The sequence below is a fragment of the Neophocaena asiaeorientalis genome, unplaced genomic scaffold, assembly GCF_003031525.2.
Source record: "Neophocaena asiaeorientalis asiaeorientalis breed wild unplaced genomic scaffold, Neophocaena_asiaeorientalis_V1.1 scaffold136, whole genome shotgun sequence".
In the NCBI taxonomy this organism is placed as follows: domain Eukaryota; kingdom Metazoa; phylum Chordata; class Mammalia; order Artiodactyla; family Phocoenidae; genus Neophocaena; species Neophocaena asiaeorientalis.
This window is the reverse complement of record NW_020185333.1, coordinates 6,318,624-6,342,346: the sequence shown is the minus strand read 5'-3', so window position 1 is coordinate 6,342,346 and position 23,723 is coordinate 6,318,624. Positions and strand designations below refer to the sequence as shown.

General features: G+C 37.0%; 1 protein-coding gene across 4 annotated transcripts in view; it reads left to right on the top strand.

Moving 5' to 3' along the window:
• The window catches only part of HHLA2 (HHLA2 member of B7 family), a 149,817-nt gene that overhangs the window by 13,881 nt on the left and 112,213 nt on the right, over positions 1-23,723 (top strand). For 3 of the 4 annotated variants that reach the window (XR_003001870.1, XM_024735407.1, XM_024735405.1), the window contains exon 2: positions 9,346-9,412. The exons of the other annotated variant lie outside the window; for it this stretch is intronic. The gene's annotated coding sequence lies outside the window, so the exon portion shown is untranslated. The remainder of the gene's footprint in view (positions 1-9,345; positions 9,413-23,723) is intronic. 4 annotated transcript variants of the gene reach the window in all.

The following is a 23,723-nucleotide window of genomic DNA, read 5'->3' as shown; positions in this document are numbered from 1 at the left end:
AATTCCAAAATAATAAAATCCTAACTTGCTTCCTGAAATGGCCTTTCTAAACTGGGAATTAGGGAAGAGTTCTCATCCAAAGGTAATTAAATGGCCTTAATAGGTAACTAATGACGTCTTAAGGACCTTCTCAGTGTATTCAAGTGCAGTGTTTACCACAGTAAGAAAACTATAAGAGAACTGGGAAGAATGACAGGACTTTGTCCTGAAGGACATATATCTTATATCTCCCTTTAAAAATATTACCAAAAAGTAAATGACAAATGTTAGATAATAAAATGGATTAAAGTATTTAATCTTTCTCTGCACAGTGGTTAAAATGCAAAGTAACAGAAGAAGCAAGAGGGAAATAAATGAGACCAACCAAAATACATCTTATGGCTGAGTGTCAAATTACCCCTGAGTTTGTTTAATCTCTATGTGATTTATACATGAAGAGCTAGCTAATTTGTGATATTGTTTGGAGAACTCAGAGGTATCAGAGTGAAGGCAGTTTTTCCAAACTAAAATGAGTTGGGAAGATAAGAAAATCCACCATTTAAAATAAATTGGCTTAGGGACTAGCAAAACTCAGTACAAAGCTCTATCACTAATGAAATCCTTATTGAAAACTTAGCTTTGACCTATCGCTAAATTTAAAATTCTTATTTTAGTCTTGTGTAGCAATAGATATCATTTATTTATAAATTTGATTTTGCCTGTGATAATTTGCATAGCCTGGTAACTTAAGAAATCTACACAATTTTAAAGAGAAAACAAACATCCATTGAAATTAGAAAAACAGTTTTCCTACGAGTCCATGCTTTTCATTATGTATTTGATAAAGCAATAGGTTTACCTTGAGTTCTACTGAATCTAATTTTTGGACTTGGGCCTGTCTTTTTCGAAGATTGGTAGGATTACACCTTTATCTTTCTTATATTCCCTTTGTTTTTGTATTCAGACTAGCATAGAAAAAAGTGGGCTGCTTTCTCCATGGTCTCTCTGTCTCACTTCTGATCAAAGAGAGAATATGTATGTAGAAATGGGGGGTAGTTCTTTTCATTTGTTTTAGCATAAACTACTGGGTTTTGAAAGCTTAAAATAATAATGAAAAATACCATGAATCCAGAAAGATCTGTTTGGGTAGTTATATCCTGATTAGAGATCAATTCTAAGTGTCTTGGAGAGAGGAGAAGTAGGGCACCTATGTTTGACGTTAATTAAGGCTACAAAACTAGAGAGGAGATTCTTTTAGTCTGAGAAATTAATTGAATTTATCAGAGTCTTAAGATAATCTTTCAATATACATCAATAAAACATGTATTTTATAGTACCAATTTGTCATTGGCAGTTTCTGGCTATAAAGTCAAGGTAATTAAGGATTAACATTTTAGATTACAATAGTAACATTTGTTGAGAGTCTTCTTAAATATATAGGGTTGGCGACCCTAATCTGCTGAAAACTAGTTCACTGAGCAGCAGTTATGCTGCTGCTATGCAGATGCCTATCCCCAACCAATAAGAATGTTTTGATTGACTGCATTTGAAGGCGCCTGTACATGCACATGGTTAAAATCTCTACAGTTGAATCTGAAGTGCAGCTAGTAGCTATATCATCCTCTTGGGAAAGTAACGTTACTGCTTCTATCTTGCATCATGTTGCTGTGGATAAAAATGCAGAACTCCCTCCCTTTTCATGAAATACCGTGTATATAGTGTAGTTGGATTAACTACACTACACTGTGACATTTTGCGATGTGAAGTTTCCTCCCTCAGTTATCACTTTCATCTTGGGCTTCAACTTTCTATCAATATTGTTCTACCGTACAATAAAGATTTTTTCTCCTTTATAAAGAAGAAACACAACCAAAATTAAGCAGTTCTGCCTCTTTTCACTGGATGATTTTTTAATCCAATTCTTCAAGTAGTGGGGTTTATCCTGTCTTTATTGCTTTTTCTTTTGAAAACTTAATTTCAACTTCCTGTTGCAGTCCTTTCTTGTTTTTTGATTATATGCCTGTTCCCTGAAACTATAATTTGGGTTGTTGAATTTATGTATATGTTTCCCTTTTTTCTTTCCTCTATCACTTCCTATATGATTCCAGAGTTTAGTTTGAGCCTCCGTTGCAGGCCTGAACTGTCTTTCACAATAATAGACTGTCTGGCATTTGAATGCTCTAACTGCTTTGAAATAAACCTTCCCAATATCTGGTGTACTTTTCACAATGTACTTGACATTCTTTTCGTTGATTGTAATAGATTCTGAGGTGTTTTCACTTTCTTCCAAAGTTTCTATTACTTCTACTTTAAAAAGCATAATATATGTTGATCAGAGTGAAACTAATTCAAGTGGAACAAATACTTAACTTCCAAAAAAGCATCTTAAAAATCCTGCCTCATTCCTCTCAGAAGGATTTGTCACGCAAATCAAGAATTTTATAGTACAGATTTCCCCCACTACCTGAAAGTAGAGCATTCCTATTAAACTTTTCGTAAGTGGAAATGGTGGAAAGCAAAGAAGCAATTATCTTAGGACACATTTTGCTAACGGATGCACAAAGTAAATCAAGATAAAGCACAGATGCTCACAGAAACAGTTCAAAGCTATGGCAGCTTGATGCTGAGATTCTGAGTGTAGTTCCTGGGGAAGGAGTTTAGCAGGGCCACTCTCACTGCTTGAGGCACACACTGCCTTTATAACAGCCCCCTGCAAAACAAATGCTGAATGTAATTTTTACTTTTCGCCTTTTTTTTGTAAAACCCAAAATCCTCTTTGGATTTCCTTCCATTAGTGAAAACAGGTACTAGTGTGGGTAATTTATAAAAATGAAGTGGCGTAAAGCAAACTTTCAAAAAGGGGGGTGGTACCTGTATACTCTTCTTCTTAATATCCCCTCTATAGGAAGCATTCTTTTATCAATAGCCAACTTAGACAAAGTTTTATGTAACTAGAATTTTTCTGTTAGTTTTTACAGTAGAAAAAAATTGGAATCAACTAACATGTCCGTTGGTACATAGTTAATATTCCATTGTATATATAGGCGCTAATTTAGGCAACATTGAGAAAGGTGTTTTAAGATATTGGATGACATGGAAAAATACGCATGCAATCAAAAAGTAGATTTGAAAATGGTATATAAGCAGCATAATATCAGTATTCTAAAATTATATGCATATAAAAATAAGGTTAGTCATGTTATTCTGTAATGATGATTGCATTATCTGTGTTTCTTTTTTAATTTTTCCAGTCTCTGTAATCATACACTCTTTAAAAATAAGGAACATTTATTAGACAATTTTTAAAAAAATCACATATACACTTCTGTTAACACATGTTTGCTTAGTTGGCATTCTATGTCTCTTTTATATGTTGTTTTATAATCTAATAATCCTTTGTCAAGTTTAATACAGGGACAGGGAAACAGTTGCTTGCTAAACAATTGTTCTGATTCTTTCTCCTTCATGATAGCTAGCGTTTGAGTACTTACTGTGTGGTTAGACACAGTGCCAACGGTTTTAAGTATACAGTGTTTTATGTATCTAATTTAGACACTACCTTGCTTAAGCCTCAAAAGGAATCTAGTGTTTTATAGATCAGGACACTGAAGGTCAGACTGTCTAAGGTCACACAGCTGATATGTGGTAAGCTATATCTCATCCAAGGTCTCTAATGACAAAGCCCATAGTCTTTCCACTACAAAGTGAACATTACCATGCTTTGTCCAGAGTACTTGGATAATATAGCAGCCTCTAACAGAATTATTTGGATATACAATAAAGCTTCTCCATTGCCCTGATTCTCAATTAGATTTTTTTAATTGAATTAAACTTTTAAGATAATCGTAGATTCACATGCAGTCATAAGAAATAATCCAGAGAGATCCTTTGTCCCCTTTACCTAGGTATCGTCTTGCAAAACTATGTGCAATAGCATCAGGATATTGACATTGACATAGTCAAAGATACATCAAGATACATCACCACAGGGATCTCTCATGTTGAACTTTTGTAGCCATATCCACCTCCCTCGCACCTCACATAACCACTAGCATCTGCAAAACTGTTCTCTGTTTACATAATTTGTCATTTAAAGAATGTTACATAAATAGAATCAAACAATATGTAGCCTTTTGGAACTGGTTATTTAAACTCAGCATAATTCTCTGGAGATTCATCCTCGTTGTTGTATGATTCAACAACTATGTATAGTTGGTACTTTTTTTTTTTTTTCTGAGTCGTTTTCTATGGTATAGATGTACCACAGTTTGTTTAACCATTCGCCCATTGAAGGATAGCTGTGTTGTTTCCAATTTTTGACTATTACAAATGAAACTGCTCTGAATATTACAGGTTTTTGTGTGAACATAAGTTTTCATTTCTCTGGGATAAATGCTCAGGGGTGCAGTTGTTGAGTTGTATGGTAGTTGCATGTTTAGTTTTTAAAGAAATTGATGTTTTCTGGACTGGCTATGTCGTTTTGCATTCCCCTCAGCAATGTATGAGTGATGCAGTTTCTCCACATCCTCACTAGTGTTTGGGGTTGTCATTACTTTTAAAACATTTTAATTATCATTTAAAACTTTTTATCATTTTTATTTAATTTTTTAATTAAAATTTTTTGTGATAGTTGTGTAGTGATTATCTCACTGTAGTTTTAATTTGCATTTCCCTAATGTCTAGTGATGCTGAACATCTTTTCATATGCTTATTTGCTATCTAAATATCTTAGGTACAATGTCTCCTCATGCCTTTTGTCTATTTTCTTTTGGATTCTTTGTTTTTTTACTTTTGAGCTTTGGAAGTGCTTCATATACTTTAGATACTAGTTCTTTACCAGATATGTGGCTTACAAATATTTTCTCTCAATCTATAGTTTTCCTTTTCATTCTCCTAACAAGGTCTTTCACAAAGTAAAAGTTTAAATTTTTGATGATATCAAGTTTATAAGTATGATTATGGATCATACTTTTAGTACCAAATCTCAGAAATTTTGCCCAGCTCTGGTTACTAAAGATTTTCTCTTATTTTTTTTTTTTCTAAAAGTTTCACAGTCTTACCTTTTATTCTTAAGTTCAGGCTGATTTTCTGCGTCAGTCCTAGAATCAACTATTCTAGCCTACAAATCAAAGAAATATGTGTTATGCTAACTCATACACTAAAACTTGCATGTACATATCTAGAAATATTTTTATATGTAACCATCTATATCTATAGTTAAGCTAAACTTGAGTTTATATTGACGTCTCAAACTCTAATCTATTACCATATGGATCATTCTAGCTTCCTTCCCTTGCTTATCTGTAAATTCCCAACAGTGAGAAAACTGACTCCTATCATCTGCCATCTATTTACTTAATTGCTCAGCTCCAATGTACATATATAGTGGTGTCAGAATTGTTAATCTGGACCCCAGTGGGAACAACTTTATCAATGAGGGTACAGTGCTTACGTACAATTTCTTTTGCTTTAGTGTTAGAGACTCCGCTCATTTCCAGAGTTAGTTTGCTCGACACCTTTCCCCCACTTTCCACCTTTTCAGTAAAGTTGTTTCATACATTTGTAGTACAATTAGATTGTTTTGTCACAGTTTGCATTCCATCCTAGAATCCCAAGCTCCTGAATGATTTTTTAAAATTTGCATGTATTAAGGTTTACTCTTTGTGCTATGGAATTCTGTGGGTTTTGAAAAATACATAATTTAATGTATCCACAATTATGTTATCATACAGAATGTATGCCTTAAAAATATCCCCCGTGATTCACCTATTCAACCTCCCTCTTACCCCTCCTTCTTGGAAAACACTGATCTTTTTACAGTCTCTACAGTTATACTTTTCCAGAATGTCACATAACTGTACAGTATACTGCCTTTTCAGACTGGCTTCTCTCACTTTGTATTATGCATTTAAATGCATATGTATAACTGATTCACTTTGTTATAAAGCAGAAACTAACATACCATTGTAAAGCAATTATACTCCAATAAAGATGTTAAGAAAAGTTAATCCATGTCCTTTCCTGGTTTGATAGTTTGCTTCTTTTTTTATAGCTGACTAATATTCCATTTGTATCACAGCTTGTTTATCCATTCACTTATTTAGGAATATCTAGGTTGTTTTTAGTTTTCTGTGATTGTGAATAAATTTGTAATAAACATTCATGTGCAGATTTTTGTGTGAACATACATTTTCATATTAGTTGAGTAAATATCTAGAAGTATACTTGCTGGATTGTATGGTAAGTCTATGTTTAGCTTTGTAATAAGCTTTTAAACTGTCTTCTAAAGTGATTGTACCTTTTTGCATTCCCATCAGCAATGAATGAGTGTTCTTGTTGCTCTGCATCCTCACCAGAAATTAGGATTCTCAGTTTAAAAAAATAATTATCCATTATAATAGATGGGTAGTGTAAATTACATTTTTATTTTTAAATATATACTGGAAACAGATTATTTTGCAATGCAGAAGAATTTCTTTTCTGTGTCTTTTTTTTTCTCTTTAAATTGGGGTATAGTTGATTAACAATGTTGTGTTAGTTTCAGGTGTGCAGCAGAGTGATTCAGTTATACGTATACATGTATCTATTCTTTTTCAAATTCTTTTCCCATTTAGATTATTACAGAGTATTGAGCAGAGTTCCCTGTGCTATATATTAGGTCCTTGTTGGGTATCTGTTTTAAATATAGCAGTGTGTAGATGTCAATCCCAAACTCCCAATCTATCCCTCCCCCACACCCTTCCCCCGGTAACCATAAATTCATTTCTAAATCTGGGAGTCTGTTTCTGCTTTGTAAATAAGTTTGTTTGTATCATTTTTTTAGGATTCTGCATATAAGTGATATCATATGATATTTGTCTTTCTCTGTCTGATTTACCTTACTTAGTAAGATAATCTCCAGATCCATTCATGTTGCTGCAAATGGTATTATTTCATTCTTTTTAATGAATGCAGAAGAATTAATTAAGGAAATGATACTCTTCAAAGACACTGATAACCATAGACTTTGCCTCCTCCTCACAGAATAAGGATTGGCGTCACTGCTAAGGAATTTTCTTGAAGACCCCGAAGAGCCCATGTTTGTAAACATTCCCTGGAATCCATGATTCTCAGCCCTATCAGACCCAGTGCACCCTTACAACAAATGTTTGTAATGCCTTCTTTTCTATGCCAAAATTAAATGAATCAGTAATATAACCTAACTGCATAGTTTTAAAAAATCAATATAATTGTTAAATACAGGAGAAATTTTAAAAATTAAAAATTAGATATTCAAGCATGTAGATGTTCAGTCATAAATATATTAAAAGACAATGAAGTAGTCAGGTATTAGTACTTTCTTCCCGAACAAGTGAGAATATCAGAAGCCACTCCATGCAAGACACACAGGGAAATTGAAGCATTGGTATGAGTGGACACTAGAAGAAAATCTAGTATTACTCTTGTGCATAATTGAAAGAGAACTTATTTATATGTAATGAGGAGGAACAACCCCAGTTGAAGTAGGACCAATGTGCCAAGATAAATTACAGACTGTTTTTTTTTTTAACTTTTAAAAATTACAGACTGTTGAAGTGAAAGCAATGGTGAGATATTCTTGCAAATGAACTCAGTATTACAAGTATGGTGTTAAAATTTCATATATTGTGACATAAAGTGTTAGTGACAAAGTACATGTCTCCTGCCATTTTGAAATCCCATTACATGTTGGAACATATGTTCAGTCTCAGCTAAAACAGCCTGGGAGGCTATATTCTTCCATAAGCAACAGGGACTATAGAATAGATTGGAAAGAAACTATAAATAAGAGGCTACATGTACCCCAATGTTCATTGCAACACTATTTACAATAGCCAGGACATGGAAACAACATAAATGTCCAATGACAGATGAATGGGTAAAGAAGATGTGGTACATATATACTATGGAATATTACTCAGCCATAAAAAGGAACAAAGTATACCAGAAAGAGAAAAACAAATATCGTATATTAACACATATATGTGGAATCTAGAAAAATGGTACAGATGAACCTATTTGTAGGGCAAGAATAGAGATGTAGACATAGAGAATGGACATGTGGACACAGGGAGGGAAGAAGAGGGTGGGACGAATTGGGAGATTAGGTTTGATATAAATACACTACCATGTGTAAAATAGCTAGCTAGTGGGAACCTGCTGTATAGCACAGGGAGCTCAGCTTGGTGCTCTGTGACAACCTAGATGGGTGGGATGGCCGGGGAGGTGGGAGGAAGGTCCAAGAGGGAGGGGATATAGGTATACACATAGCTGATTCACTTCACTGTACAGCAGAAACTAACACAACGTTGTAAAGCAGTTCTACTCCAATAAAAAAGGCTGTAGAGAAATTATGTGATGAGCCGTAAGGGACAATATTGTAGTAAGAGCTGAAAACAGGCAACCCCAAAATAATTCCAATGCTAGTTTCCCAATATAAGTGTTTGTCCCTGTACTACAAAGAAATAATGGAAGATGATAAGAATGTGAAATTTAAAAAATATTTTTATAATGAAATGTAGTGTTCTGCTAGTTTTATAATATTTGGCATGAAGTCGCAAAAGGAGTCCCAAAGCTATCATATATTTGCAATCTGCCTTGTCGTTTTTGCAATAATTGCATTTCTACACTGAAACCCTTTTTAACTAATATGCATTTTAAAATGCTGTATAACATTGAGTAGATAGAAAGTAGAGAGATAGTAAACTATTCAATAGTTTTAAAAGTCTCTCATTTAAGCTTTTCTCTCTATAACATCCTTCTCTTAAATTATGTTCACTTTTTGCATAAATATATGAAAAATCTTTTTAGTATCTCATCTACTGAAGTATCATTAGTTTGTACTTATAGTGGGTTTGGCACTCTGTGATATTAAAACTGTGTTCAGGAAGATACTCCATGTGTGGGATTGTCCTTTCTGTTTAGAATATCTAACATTCTTTGCCCCTAACCACTAAATGCCTGAGCCTCCGTGTCTCTGTCCCCAGTCGTCAGAAAAGCAAAAATGCTCCCATATTTCCAAGATGTACCCTAGCCTACAGTACCTCCCTTGTTGAGAACCTCAACTAAATCTACGGTTCCTAAACTTTCATGAGGAATATTCTAAGTTTCAGCTGCTTGAGCCTAGTGAGTGAAATCTGGATAAGTAGATTCTGTAACAATTTCGTGGTGACTGGAGAGGCCATCATGTGTTTGATGAAATGGGAGTTTCAGAACAGAGTTCAAATGATAAATGTCAGATTTTGCAAAGGTACGTGCAAAAAATGTCCTTGAGGAGGAAACAGGGTATTAGAGAAGAAGAAAGCTAGGTCAGAAACTAATGTTGCTAATTTTTTGTTGTTTTTTTAGTCCACAAAACTGGGTGAGGACATGGGAAGAAAGACGAAAAGGAAACTGACATGCCAGTGTGTACCAGGTACCAAGAGCTGTACTGACACTTCCAAATCTAATCTCCATAAAACTCTGAGGAGGCTACACTGTTCTCAATTAATTCTCAGGTTATGGTAGAGGAGACTGGGATTCTAAGAAACTGTGTAACTTTTCCTACCTTGTTTGAAGAACAGTCTGCCAAACAAGAGGAACAAGAAGAAAACTGGATGTTGGAAATGGAACAGATTGGCATACTCATGCTGTTGAATGGGAAAGCAGGCTTGTTAGGTGACAGATCAATGTTTTGGGAGAAATAGAAAGCCTTTGTGAGATGGTAGGTCCAGACACTCTGTATTCCTAACCTGAGCTAAGGTCTTTTGTCCAAGTGGTAAGAACATACCACTGTTGTACTTTGTTCCCTGTAGGTAGGAACAAAATACACCACCCAAGTTTTAGGCTTTTTGATTCAGGTCTAGCTGTGGCTAGACCCCATTACATATTGTGGCCTGTGATTTTACGATAATTAAACATTTCAAATTGAAAAATGGAAGAAGTTCCCATTAGCTCATATTAAAGATTGAATGTGGGCGAAATGTGTTGCTTTCTACAAGTTTATGGACAGAAAACCTCTAAGTGTTTATGTGCCATTCTTGGTAAGATCTACATTTAAATCAGTAGGTCTTGTGCTTTAATTCTGGAGTCTCAAAGGTAGTGCTTAAAACATGCTCCTACCAGCTTGTGAGGACCAATTGTTAAATTTTCAGGAGTTTTGCCATCTGTCTATTAAATCCTTGATAGTTTGAAATCAACTGTGATGGCAATATTTACATCTCAAAATCAGAAAACCCTACAAATCCAGCCCCTACTCCCTGCTTCTGAACTAATTGTTAAACATTGTATAGGTATACTAGTTTAAAGGTTATAAAATGATTCAACTGTGGTCATTGGCATTTACTTGTACTCAAGGGTATCTTTCTATGGCTTACAATCACTGGCCATATGACAACTACTGAAAAAATTATTTGCTTCTTTTACATAACACACTTTTGGTTGGGATGAGGTAAGTAACAAAGTTACTTATTTAGGGGGAGATCTCTAGTGTGGACAGTGGTGGTAATCAGGTTGTGCCTCATTATCATTAAAGCTTTTATTATTTCCCTTCATCCTCATTCTTTTTTCCCAAAGCCCTCTGCTGTCATTGGCAAACATTCTAATCGATTTACTGTCTATATTTTTGAATGTGTTCTTATAAAATGTGAACTGTTCTGCATACATATATTAATTTATAGAAATGGTTCGTCTCAATCTGTCTTACACTGTTCCATACCTTTTACACCCAGAACTAGTATTAATGATTTTTAATTTGACTATGTTGTAACCAGTTGTCCTCTGGAAAGACTTCACTAATCACTTCCCCATCATCCAGTCTTGAGGATCCCCATATTCTCACGTTCTTGCCAATACTTGACAATTTTCCAACTTCCTATTTCCAGGCTAATAGGTGTAAATAATATCTTTTCTTAATTTACATTCCTTTGATTACTAATGAGTCTGAGCACCTTGTTATACAGTTGCTAGCATTTGAATTTTCTGTAAATAGCTTGTGGGTATATACTTTGCACAACTTTTTTTCTTTGGTGTTCCTGTCTATTGTACATTCTAGATATTAATTTCTTATCAATTTCACATCCTGCAAACTTCTTTGGAAAAACAAATTTAAGTTCCTTTACTTAAATTAGGAACCCACAATCTCATATTTTTTGGTGAAAGTGTACTGAGAAGAAAATTGTGGCGATTGGTTCTTTTACCAGTCAAGATAGATTAGATCATGTTTCAGTATCAAACATTTTCCATATCTTTATGGTTTAAACAGGCAGCATACCTGAGAGAGAAATAAATATGTCAACTGTGGATCAGCAGAGGGGCTCCGCTTTTTACAGTAACTCAGGGACTGTCAGATCAGCCACCACCTCAGCATTGCTGGTTGCTAAGACAAAGGGAAAGAGGGAATTCTGAAGCATTTAGCACCAGCAAATAAATGCTTGGCCAGGAGTTGGTCATGCGGCCTTACCCATTTCCAAGAGGTCCAGGAAGTACAATCCTGCCATTTTATGAGAAATAAGCAAGATGCAAATAGTCAGCAAAAATCACTATTATCTGCCTTCCTGCCGCCAAAACCCATTCCATCTTTCTTGAGAGATACAATCCAAAAGTCACTTAAAGTCAGTGAGTGCATCAGACTCAAAGCCCAGCATCTCTAAGTAATAAATAGAATTCTTTACATCAGGTCCAGGTGTGGTCCTTCATTATCTGGAAACCTGTGAATTAAAATGACAAGTTATTAGTTTCTCACACACCCAGTATACATTGGTGGAATAAAGGAATGATAACTGAAACAAATAATCCTGTTCAGATTGGGAAAAAAATGGGAAGTCAATTTTAAGAGCTCTCTGGTTCTTCTCCCTTTACTTGATCTTTTTTTAAGATTTATTATTTATTTTGGCTGCGTCGGGTCTTAGTTGTGGCACGCAGGATCTTTGCTAAGTCACGCGGGATCTTCCGTTGTGGCACATTGGCTTCTCCCTAGTTGTGGTGGGTTTTCTCTTCTCTAGTTGTGGTGTGCGGGATCCAGGGCACATGAGCTCCATAGTTGTGGCACGTGGGCTCCAGAGCTCGTGGGCTCTGTAGTTTGCAGTATGCAGGTTCTCTAGTTGAGACGCGTGAGCTCAGTAGTTGTGGCACCGGGGCTTAGCTGCCCTGCATGTGGGATCTTAGTTCCCTAAACAGGGATCGAACCCACGTCCCCTGCTTTGGAAGGCGGATTCTTTACCACTGGACCACCAGGGAAGTCCCAGATATATCTAATTAGGACTCAATTTTGCTTTGTGGGAAGGACTTCCAAGTTCACTGTTTTCCAAGGTCCTTTGCTTAGGCCTTGGGAAGTTTCTCCTTTCTCCATTGTCTTCTGTGGCTATAGTTCAGGAGAGGGTTGGAGAATATATCTGCCTTAGAGATTAAGAAACTTTCTCAGCTTGTGCTTTCGGGCCAAGAATCATTTTAAGTTTCAAATAATCATCAAATGTTGGTCTAGTCTTGTGGTTTCTTTGGACTAAAACTACATATTTAATTAGGTTCTCATCCGTTTGATTTCATTCATCAGCATGTGCCAGTAGACGTCCACAATAATTTTCAAGACTGGGCTAAGTTCAATTAAGTGCACAGCTTGAACCTGTGAGGATTTGGTGGGAGAATCATAGCCTTTGTCTGTTTTCACTGAGTCATTTTGTCCTCTTTAAATGATGTAGTGGATGCCATAACCTTAACTAGATCTATGCTTTCTGATAACAGAAACCATTTAGAAGTTTTCAGTTTTAGTCATGCCTTTGATTTGGTTCTTGCTGTAAGGCTAAATTTTAATGAGCCTTTTTTTTGTATCAAAAGTCTTCTCATCTTATCTTTTACCAGTTGGGGTTGAGAAGTATTTCCCTTCCCAACCCTGCAAGTCCTAGACTTCCTGGATCCTCTCTGTTCCCTTTCATTCTTTCTTGTAAACCAGCCAACTCTTTCCCCAAGTTAAATAAGTAATCTATTTCTTGTTTATTGACAAATATAACCAATGGTAATTTAAATTCTCCTTTCCAAGCTTTTCCCTCAGAAATGCAAGTTTATCAAGAAAATACATTACGTCCTTTCCAAATGTCACAGGTGACAACTTAACCAAATGTTTCACCACTGTATAACATGGATTGTTATTCTTTCAGCCTCCAAAGTTTATTTTCTTGCTACCTAGCCCTTAGGCCAATGCCAAAAAAGTTGATATTTTTGTTAGGTGATACCTCCTTTTCTAAATACTTACTTGTATAATGATCCAGGCATTCTTCTAAGATGGGTGGCTAATGTAGCAGGTAACTGTGAGGTTCTGCTGCTTACTGGACTATCTTCCTCTTGTTACTGAATTAGGAGGGGACAATTAATTGGTTCATTGCCTCTTAAGTTCTAATATTTCTAAGTCAGTTACCAAATATAATGTTCAAGTAACACTAAATAAATATAAATATATAAATCATCAGTATCTAAAACTAATATATTGAATATCTCTTTTCCTCCTTGTTACAATTGTAGCAAACCTGAGGATATTTCTCATATGATTTGCCTTCTTGCCTGATTCTTTCACACAGGTACAAAGAATAAATGGGTAACTTGGTATTACCTGTCTTTGCATAATCAGAAATTTTTGAGGAATTGTGTTGAGGATACTCAGTCTCCAGCTTTGTGGGTTTGTCCTTTCAAGGGATTCTTGAGTAATTTTAGACACTACTGTATTGAAGTACTGATGTGAGGGAGATAGAGAAATGAACGATGCTCCTCTACTCTGGCAGGGTGGGCAACAGACTCTTCCATAAGACTTGAGAGAGCTGACACCAGCTTCATGTTTAGAGTTTGTTGAGCAACAGATCTTAGACCCATCCAGAACTGCCAGGGCATAAGAGGTGGATGAAGAGAGTAAAGAAGTCTTGATAGGCTAGAGAGGGTCAAATATGACCCTGAATTAATCACACCACTGAGCTTGACATCAAGAAGACTCAAACTCCCAATGAACCCAGGTGGTTAACACCTGATTATTGGGTACCACAGTTATCAACTCTGGAAGATGGGCAGATGGAAGAAAGTGACTGCATCAAAGAGAAATGTAGGCCAACTCATGAAATCTGTATGTAGAGAAAGGGTTGAAAACTTCCTCTAAAGAGCCAGATAGTAAGTATTTTAGGCTTTGCAGGCCATATGTGATCTCTGTCACATATTCTTTTTCCCCTCCTTCTCTCCTAACCCCTCCTCCTTTTCCACCACCACCTCCTTTTCCTTCTTCTACTTCTCCTTTTCCTCTTTCTTCTGCTATAACTCTTTAAAAATGAAAAAAACATTCTTAGTTCTTGGATCATACAAAATCATGCCTGCAGACTATATTTGGCCTATGGGCTGTCGTTTGTCAGTCCCTGGTATAGAGAAATTTGTCCAGATATCTATAGGACCATGGATACTGGGATGCTACAAGGGAGGTTAGGGGACATCTGCAGGAAAAACTCATGTCATATAATGGAGTCATTATTGGTCAATGACTGTGCTAAAACACCAAATCCCTAGGCACCAGCAGTTATGCATAGAAAGATGTGGATATGCCCTTTCTCCCCACAGCTGCATTGACATAATTACTGAACAAGGATGAGGAAGAAGCCTGAAGAAGGATCTTTAAATAGGAATGCAATTAAATGATTTTGAACTTAGCTGGAAATAATTATTGAATTGGACCACCTTTTCTACTGCTAAGCATACGTAGGGCTACAGAGCTAAGATGAAATTGGTTATAGAGATGGATTTTCAATTATGTCCTTAACAATTTGACTTTCTAGTCTATACCTGGTTTATGAAGATGTTTGAACAACCACCAGTGAATTTGTACAATGTGGTTAAAAATAATTGGGGATTCCAAGATAAATAACTTTATCTCTTATCAGAGGTTTGGATAGGCATAGAGGGAAAGGAGTACAAAAGCTATATTCACAGACTAAAGGAGGTCTTGAATGTGCAAAATATGTAAGATGTAATTTTTAAACAGTTTATTTGAGAAATTTTGTAGAACTTGAAAACTGGGTACTTTTCAAACCAGTTCTGACAACACCAAATTTACAGATACTATCAAAGTTTACTTGATTAGAAAAAAGTTTAGCACTATCTAGGCTATAAGAAAAAAATGGGAAAATTCTGAATATTGGAGACATTTAGGTTTTAAAAGCATACCAAAAGTTCAATTATAAAAATAAATTTTAAAATGGCCCCTACGCTCATTCTTTGTGATTCCTGATGGGAAGATCTGTAGGACAAACAAAGTCCTCAAATCTTGAGCTGATATCTAGAAAGGGTTATTTAGTTCTTTTAATGCTCTGTATGTTTTGGCCTAAGGAATTGCAGGTATCATGCCCACCTTTGGAGCAGTTAAACTCTTTTAACCACAGCTCTTGCACAATAATCCTGGGAAAAGACCTCTTATGATCTTGAGAAAATCTAGTGCATGTGCCTTCGGTCTTTACATCTCTCCTTTTGAAGGTCTTACTGAGGTTTTGCATGGTACATGGCAGGTGTTTTGCACGGTACCTGACAGGCGTGTGCCAGGGCAGAGCTGTATAGGGTCTGAGTCAGGCTGGTACATGATAGTATAAACCAGGCCAGGCATCATAGAATCCCCAGGGCCAAAACAAAAAGGAACCCCAAGGCTGGTGTATGGCTGTCGAGAATGTGTGTTTGCATCAACTTCTTGATGGCTTTTGCTGTCTTTAACTCCAAGGCAGCCCAAGTCCCCTTGCCCAGTTCTATACTGCTTTTGTAGTACCTTAAATATTGGACATAAGGAGACTTAAAATTGTATTGCATTTTATCTCTTGGTCTAATGTCCAGCAAGACTATATTCCTGGAATGACCTGGGAGTCTTCAGAAAGTCTTGAGCCAGCCATTTCTCAGAGGTGGGTATATTGTCTTGGCCTAGTCTCCGTCCATGGAATAGGAAGGAACTCTGTTAAGAGGTCTATAGTAGGTACTAATGGGGACAGTTCTGTCCTGGTAAGTCCCCAGTCTATCCAGTTGTCCTTTGTTTGCCCAGTCCTTGGGCAGTGGAGAGTATGGCAGTTAATGGTTCTGGATATCTTGTTCGGATGATTTGGGGGCAGAAATAGCTACTTCATTCAGTTGTCTGCTTCCTCTTGAGGATCTTGAATCAGCAGTTGACTTACAGTTGAATGTCATTTTAAGGTCTCTAATAGTTGTAACTTTCTAATTATGTTAAGAATATTTCTACTTTTACAGCGAATTGGGGATTAATAAGGACAGTAAAGTTTCTGAATTAAGGACAAAGCCTTTCATAAACCATGAAAAATTGCTCTCCACCAAAATGTCTTTCCCTGTCAATGGATAGGGATAAATGTTAGGTTGACCTAGGTAGAAATCATGAAGTCTTACAGTCTCTCTTTTTCAATTCTGCTCACTGCAATTGCTGTGTCTTCAACCATCCAGAAAATAAATGTTCTATTACTACTACATATTCACCTATGGAGTAAACAATTTGAGAAAAGTTATTTGGAGATGCACAACCGATCCTGTCATTCATAGTTTCAGTCTGTATTAACTTTACAGTTTTTTTCAGCATTATGTAAATTACAGATTGAGGCATAAACTGAGCATATCCTCTCTTATCCTAGAAAAGTTTCCCGTTAATATTTAATGTCAGAAGCAATTTGTCTCAATTATGATTAATTGTATCATGGAGGATTTTAGCAAGGTTCTTTGGAAGTTATCTGGTGACACCAGGCATCCTTCCTCGATTCCATAGATCTTACTTTCATGAATTTTAAAACTTGATGATTTCCATTTTTGCCCTGATTTGGGGGTCTAATATTATGCTTCTATTGTGGACTCCTTGAACTTCTGCATACTTTTTTCCCTTTCTATTCTGTAAGAGAGTGTATTTGTATTAGAACTTTAGTCAACACAATCTATTAAGAATGGTGGTCTGCTATGGCTATCTCTTTTACTGTAGGCCTCTATCTTGATGATAACAACTTTCTTGGGTAGAGAATCTTTGTGTTTCTGTAACATTTCAAATTCATGAGCTACTGAACTACTAATGAGCTATTCCAAAATCAAATCAGTGATGTGTGTGTGTGTGTGTGTATGTGTATCATTTACTAGCAATTTAACATGTCCTTTGTATGACCACAAGTTCAAGCATTTGAGCTGATTTGTCTTCTGTTAAGGGATTGGGTTCTACAAGAGAGTCTAGAGTAGTAATTGCATATGCATTTTGGTATTATTACCTTTCACTTTTAAGATAAAACCTATCAATAACAAAAAAAGTCTGAATCTGGTATGGGCATGTCCAGAAGGTCTGTTCTAGGATAGACACTTTTCAAAGTATAGAAAAAGAACCACGAGGTTGTCTTTCATTAGGTAAGGTTAATCATGTTGCTGGATTAAGAATGTTAATCAGTAGATAAGAATATGAAGGGAAGAAAATAACAATATTTCATAATTAGTTCAGCATCAGCAGAAAATGCTAGATGTTTTCAGTTAGCAATAGGGACTGTGCTGCATGTGATATCATCAGATTTATAGATGACTGTGTTTGTTCAGAACTTCTGGGAAAACAGATGTCAAAAAGAAGTTAGGGGCTTCCCTAGTGGTGCAGTAGTTAAGAATCTGCCTGCCCATGCAGGGGACATGGATTTGAGCCCTGGTCTGGGAAGATCCCACATGCCGCGGAGCAACTAAGCCCGTGCGCCACAACTACTGAGCCTGCATTCTAGAGCCCGCAAACCACAACTACTGAGACCACGTGCCACAACTACTGAAGCCTGAGCACCTAGAGCCCATGCTCTGCAACAACAGAAGCCACCGCAATGAGAAGCCCATGCACTGCAGTGAAGAGTAGCCGCCACTTGCCGCAACTAGAGAAAGCCCACGTGCAGCAACGAAGATGAAACACAGACAAAAATAAAAATAAAATAAATAAATAAATAAGAAGAAGTTAGAAGTGCAAGAGCTTCATTGGAAGAAATGAGCTTGTGAAGTATAAAAGTAAGAGGGACAGAGGAGTAATCAAGTACAGTCTTTAGACTGTGATGCAGGTCTGATACTTGTGAAGGAAGAGAAAGAAGGAGAATTAAGAACAAAGCACCTCAAACTAGATAAATCTCAGAGAAAGTCATTTGGTTAACCCAACAGGGACCTCTAGAGCAAAGATTGCCCTTTAAGGAAGTCCCGTGTTAGGAAAAATGGCCAGGACCTTATACCAGAGTGACTGAGCACAACCTGCCTGGGGAGATTGTGTTCTCAATTTGAATGCTGTGGCAGATCTCAAAAGCACAGCTGTTGGAAGTTGTCAGCTAACTGTACTCCTTGTGGCAGGTTTTCTCTTTATAGGAGGTCCTAATGGAACATTACATTGCTGCCCTAGTCCATACTTGCACTACACAGATCCAGTGAACACAACTTCAAGAAGCAGCTTCTCCAGAGTTCCCATGGGCCTCTACTCCTGAGTGGGGACTTGGAGGGAGTAACCATAACTTTACCACGGCAGCTGATCTTGTGGCTGTAACTGATGCGATGAATCCTAGATGACAGTCCAGATCTCTTGGACTGTATTAAGGCAGAGAGCCTTATTAAGTGAGGACATTGTTAACCGTCTTTTAGGCAAAATTGTAAAGGAATTTTGTCTGTTTCACATGAATGCAGGTGTTCTGATTCTCATTTCTGATTGGATCAGAAAAAAAATTTGTTAAATCTCTGGTTGCATACCATGTACCTGAGGCCTTACTAATCTGCTCTAGCAATGCTACCACATTCAGCACAGTGGCTGTGACAGGGGCTACTAGTTGGTGAGCTTGCAGTGGACTATAGACACTCTCCAAGGTGCACTCGACTTCTGTAGCATCGGAGTGACAAATTAAACGGAAATATAATAGGGACCACCACTCTTGTATCCTTTTTGGAATGTGATGTTGTTTTTTCCTTACTCTTGTATCTGGTGTGAGAGTATTTCAGAGACTTCCACTTGACCCTCCTGATTCTGATAGCTCCTACCAATAGGACAGGGACCCGTTATGAGGGTTATGTCAACTGGCAAATACGTCAATCCTAACTATATGTTTGAAGACTAAGAGACTGATGATGTGGAGCTCTACAAACCAAATAGATGCACTCTAAGGCAGTGGAATCCATTTATTACCTGGTCTCTGCATGCCCCCCTCTAACAGGGGAGCCTTCATTCTGTTCTATGGGTATCAGTGTCTGAAGACCCTATGTCCCAAAGTCCTTGAATTGTCTGGGTATTCCCCTTTTCCCTATTTTCAAGTAAATCGCCATAATTCTCATCGGAAAAGAACTAGAGGAATCGTTACCGTACATACCTGCCATGTTTTTTCTTTTCTTTTGTTTTATATCTTTATTGGAGTATAATTGTGTTACAATGTCGTGTTAGTTTCTGCTGTACAACAAAGTGAATCAGCTATACGTATACATATATCCCCATATCCCCTCCCTCTTGCATCTCCCTCCCACCCTCCCTATCCCACCCCTCTATGTCATCACAAAGCATCAAGCTGATCTCCCTGTGCTATGGTTTTGAAAAGTCCTTCATCATGAGGACTCAGCCACCTCTTTAGTCAATGAGTTCCAGGTCTTAGAACAGATCAAGTCCAGGAACTACACAAAATAATGTGACTTTTAAATGAGATGACCACATTCAGCTTCCTGCTCTTCCAATCTTACCTTCTTTTGTTCGTATGAACTAGCAGCATCCTCACTAACTGCTGGTCTATTTTGTCTCTGGAAATACTACAACCCCATGTGGGCTAAGCCCCTTGGCTGCCCTTCTAAACTTGCTGGTTGTTAAGGGAATTTGGGGCCCCTGGCTTATGGTATTTAAGCACCACCACCTCTCCCCTATTATTTCCCACTAACCTCATTGCTATGAATAAGCCAACCCTAAGACCACCTTTCCTACTCTTAGCCCTGGCCTGAAGAAGAAAGCAAACACTGACCCTTTTAGAGATGCTGGCATCATACTCTCCAGCACATTCCTAGCAGCCTTGTTGAATGGCACATTTTCTAGGCCCTTGTGTGGAACATAATCCTGTGGTGGGTATTCTTTCTGGCCTCATATAATATATCCATTCCAGCAAGCCCACTCTCCTGAGCCCTTTCTCTACTGTCTGTCTCAGCAACTCAGGCATTTTTACTCTGCACGGTGTGGACCAGCACTGGGTTTCTAAGAGCCACTCTAGCAGCATGTTCACTCCAACCCCAGGGTCCTTGCCATATTATAACCATATGTGCCCCCAAGTCAATAAACTCTCATTTATCCAGTCTGGTGCCCTTCTTGCGCAAACACCCTCAAAATCCTTTACAGTGGATTTTGTTCCTGTAAGTACAGGCCAACCAATTTTTGCAATTCCTTTAGGATCTAAACCCCAGCTGGCTTATGCTGGGATTTAACCCTAGTTATCAGCCTTAAAGCTAGGAAACAAAATGGGGGCATTTCTTAGGGTGGACACGTGATGCCTTATGAGGAAGAACCCTTCAAAGTGTCTTCCTGTATGAGGTCAATATTAGTCTTTAATAGGCAGTGTTGGGCCACCTTTCTAGGCTCTGGTTCAGGGTGTCCACAGAGCCACAGTCCTCAGGGACACTCATCCAGACACCCTCCTGCCATGTTTCCCCAAACATGGCCTTGTCTTTGGCATAGTACCCTCTGTTTTGGATGAGCTTTCATTAGTCTTTGAATTTTCCCAACCTTACCTATCAGATTTGGAGTTTGTCCTTCATTTGTACCTGCTCTCCTTCTGAAGAATATAAGAACCTCTTTGTAAGTTACTAAACAGGCCCCTCTGGTTCCCATACTTAGTTCTGATCTTTTTAGCTGCCCTACAGTGTCTTGTTTCCCCTCTGTCATTCATCAACAAAACTTAGCCCTCTCCTCTTTTTTTTGATAAATCTGGCTAAAGGTTTATCAATTTTGGTTATCTTTTCAAAGAACCAGCTTTTAGTTTAATTAATATTTCCTGTTGTTTTTTTGTTTGTTTAGTCTCTATTTCATTTATTTCTGCTCTGATCTATATGATTTCTTTTCTTCTACTATGGGTTTTGTTTGTTCTTCTTTCTCTAGTTGCTTTAGGCATAAGATTAGGTTGTTATTTGAGATTTGTCTTGTTTCCTGAGGTAAACTTGTGTTGCTATAAACTTCCCTCTTAGAACTGATTTTGCTGCATCCCATAGGTTTTGGATCATCATGTTTTCACTTTATTTGTCTCTAGATATTTTTGATTTCCTCTTTGATTTCTTCAGTAGTCCGTTAGTTGTTTAGTAGCATATAGTTTAGCCTCCACATGTTTGTGTTTTGGGCAGTTTTTTTCTTGTAGCTGATTTCTAGCCTCATAGTGTTGTGATTGGAAAAGATGCTTGATATGATTTCAGTTTTCTTAAATTTACCAAGGCTTTCTTTGTGGCCTAGCTTTTGCACAGCAAAGGAATCCATAAACAAAACGTATTTGTTTTGTCTTGTTTTCTCCCACTCCGTAAACAAAAAGTTTAGGGACTGGGAGAAAATATTTGCAAACGATGCTACCAACAGGGATTAATTTCCAAAATATACAAATAGCTCATACAGCTTAATATCAAAAAAACAAACAACCCATAAAAACATGGGCAGAAGACTTAAATAGACATTTCTCCAAAGAAGATATATAGATGGCCAAAGGACACATGTAAAGATGCTCAACATCACTAATTATTAGAAATACAAATCAAAGCTACAGTGAGATATCACCTCACACTGTCAGAATGGCCATCATTAAAAAGCCTACAAATAGCAAATGCTACAGAGGGTGTGGAGAAGAAGGAACCCTCCTACACTGTTGGTGAGAATGTAAATTTGTGTAGCCACTATGAAGAACAGTATGGAGGCTCCTTAAAAAACTAAAAATAGAGCTACCATATGATCCAGCAATCCCACTCCTGAGCATATATCTGGAGAAAACTCTAAATCGAAAAGATACATGCGTCCCAATGTTCATAGCAGCACTATTTATTAGTTTTAATATTTTTATTGAAGTATAGTTGATGTATGTTATGTTAATTTCTGCTGTACAGCAAACTGATTCAGTTATACATATATACATTATTTTTAAAATATTCTTTTCCATTATGGTTTATCATAGGATATTAAATATAGTTCTCTGTGCTATACAGTATGACCTTGTTGTTTATCCATTCTATACATAAAAGCTTATATCTGCTAACTCTAACCTCCCACTACATCCCTCCCCCAGCTCCCTCCCCCTTGGCAACCACCAGTCTGTTCTCTATGTCCATGATTCTGTTTCTGTTTCATAGATAGGTTCATTTCATAGATAGTTTGCACCTATATTGCTGCAAATGGCAGTATTTTGTTCTACCTGAATGTACATTGATGGATGAATGGATAAAGAAGATGTGGTATATATATATATATATGTTTTTAAACACACACACACACACACACATACAATGGAATATTACTCAGCCATAAAAAGAATGAGATAATGTCATTTGCAGCAACATGGATAGACCTAGAGATTATCATATTAAGTGAAGTAAGTCAGAGAGAGAAAGACAAATATCATATGATATCACATGTGGAATCTAAAAATATGATACAAACGAATTCATTTACAAAACAGAAATAGACTCACAGATGTCGAAAAGAAACTTATGGTTGCAGGGGCTGGGGGGAGAGATAAATTAGGAGTTTGGGATTAACATATACACACTACTATATATAAAATAGGTTAACAACAAGGACCTACTGTATAGCACAGGGAACTATACTCAACATCTTGTAATAACATTTCATGGAAAAGAATCTGAAAAAGAATATATATATATATGTGTATATATATATATGTATGCGTATATATATATATATGTATGTATATATGTGTATCTGAAAAAAAACAAAATTTAGCAATAATCAGCCAATTCTACTTTCCTTATATGTATTGTTACTCTTATTATATTTAAATGCCTGAATAGTCCCACTGGCAAGATTATCCCTCCATTGAGATGTTTTTCTTGTCCTAACCAGTGACATTTTTTGGCAATTGGGCCTCCACATTGTGCCAGGGAGTAGCCTTGCCTCACATGCCACTCAAGATGGAGTCCTTCTTGCCACCCAGCTAGTGACTGAATCAGCCCCCAGACCCCATTTACCACCTACTCTCTTGGACCACTCAAGGTACCAATTGTGTTAGGTTGTATCTTTTAGGCAGCAGTCACCAAGACAGAGAAATGCATGAATTTTTGTTTGTTTGTTTGTTTGTTGTTTTGCTGGTAATGCCTGGACACATAAAGAGGAAAGTAAGCAGGAATAGGGAAAGCCTTCTGACTATGATGAAAGTCTGACATTTATGAAATAAGGCAGTGAAGGAAGGACAGTTTGGATAGGAAGAGCATGAGAGTGAAATGTAGCTTTGAGAGTCTTTTTAAAAAAATTTTCATTGGCGTATAGTTGCTTTACAATGTTGTGTTAGTTTCTATTGTACAGCAAAGTGAATCAGCTATACGTATACGTATATCCCCTCTTCTTTGGGTTTCCTTCCCATTTAGGTCACCACAGAGCACTGAGAAGAGTTCCCTGTGCTTTACAGTAAGTTCTCATTAGTTATCTATTTTATGCATAGTATCAATAGTGTATATATGTCAATCCCCATCTCCCAATTCATCCCAACCCCCCCCCCCCGCTTCCCCCTTGGTATCCATACATTTGTTCTCTACGT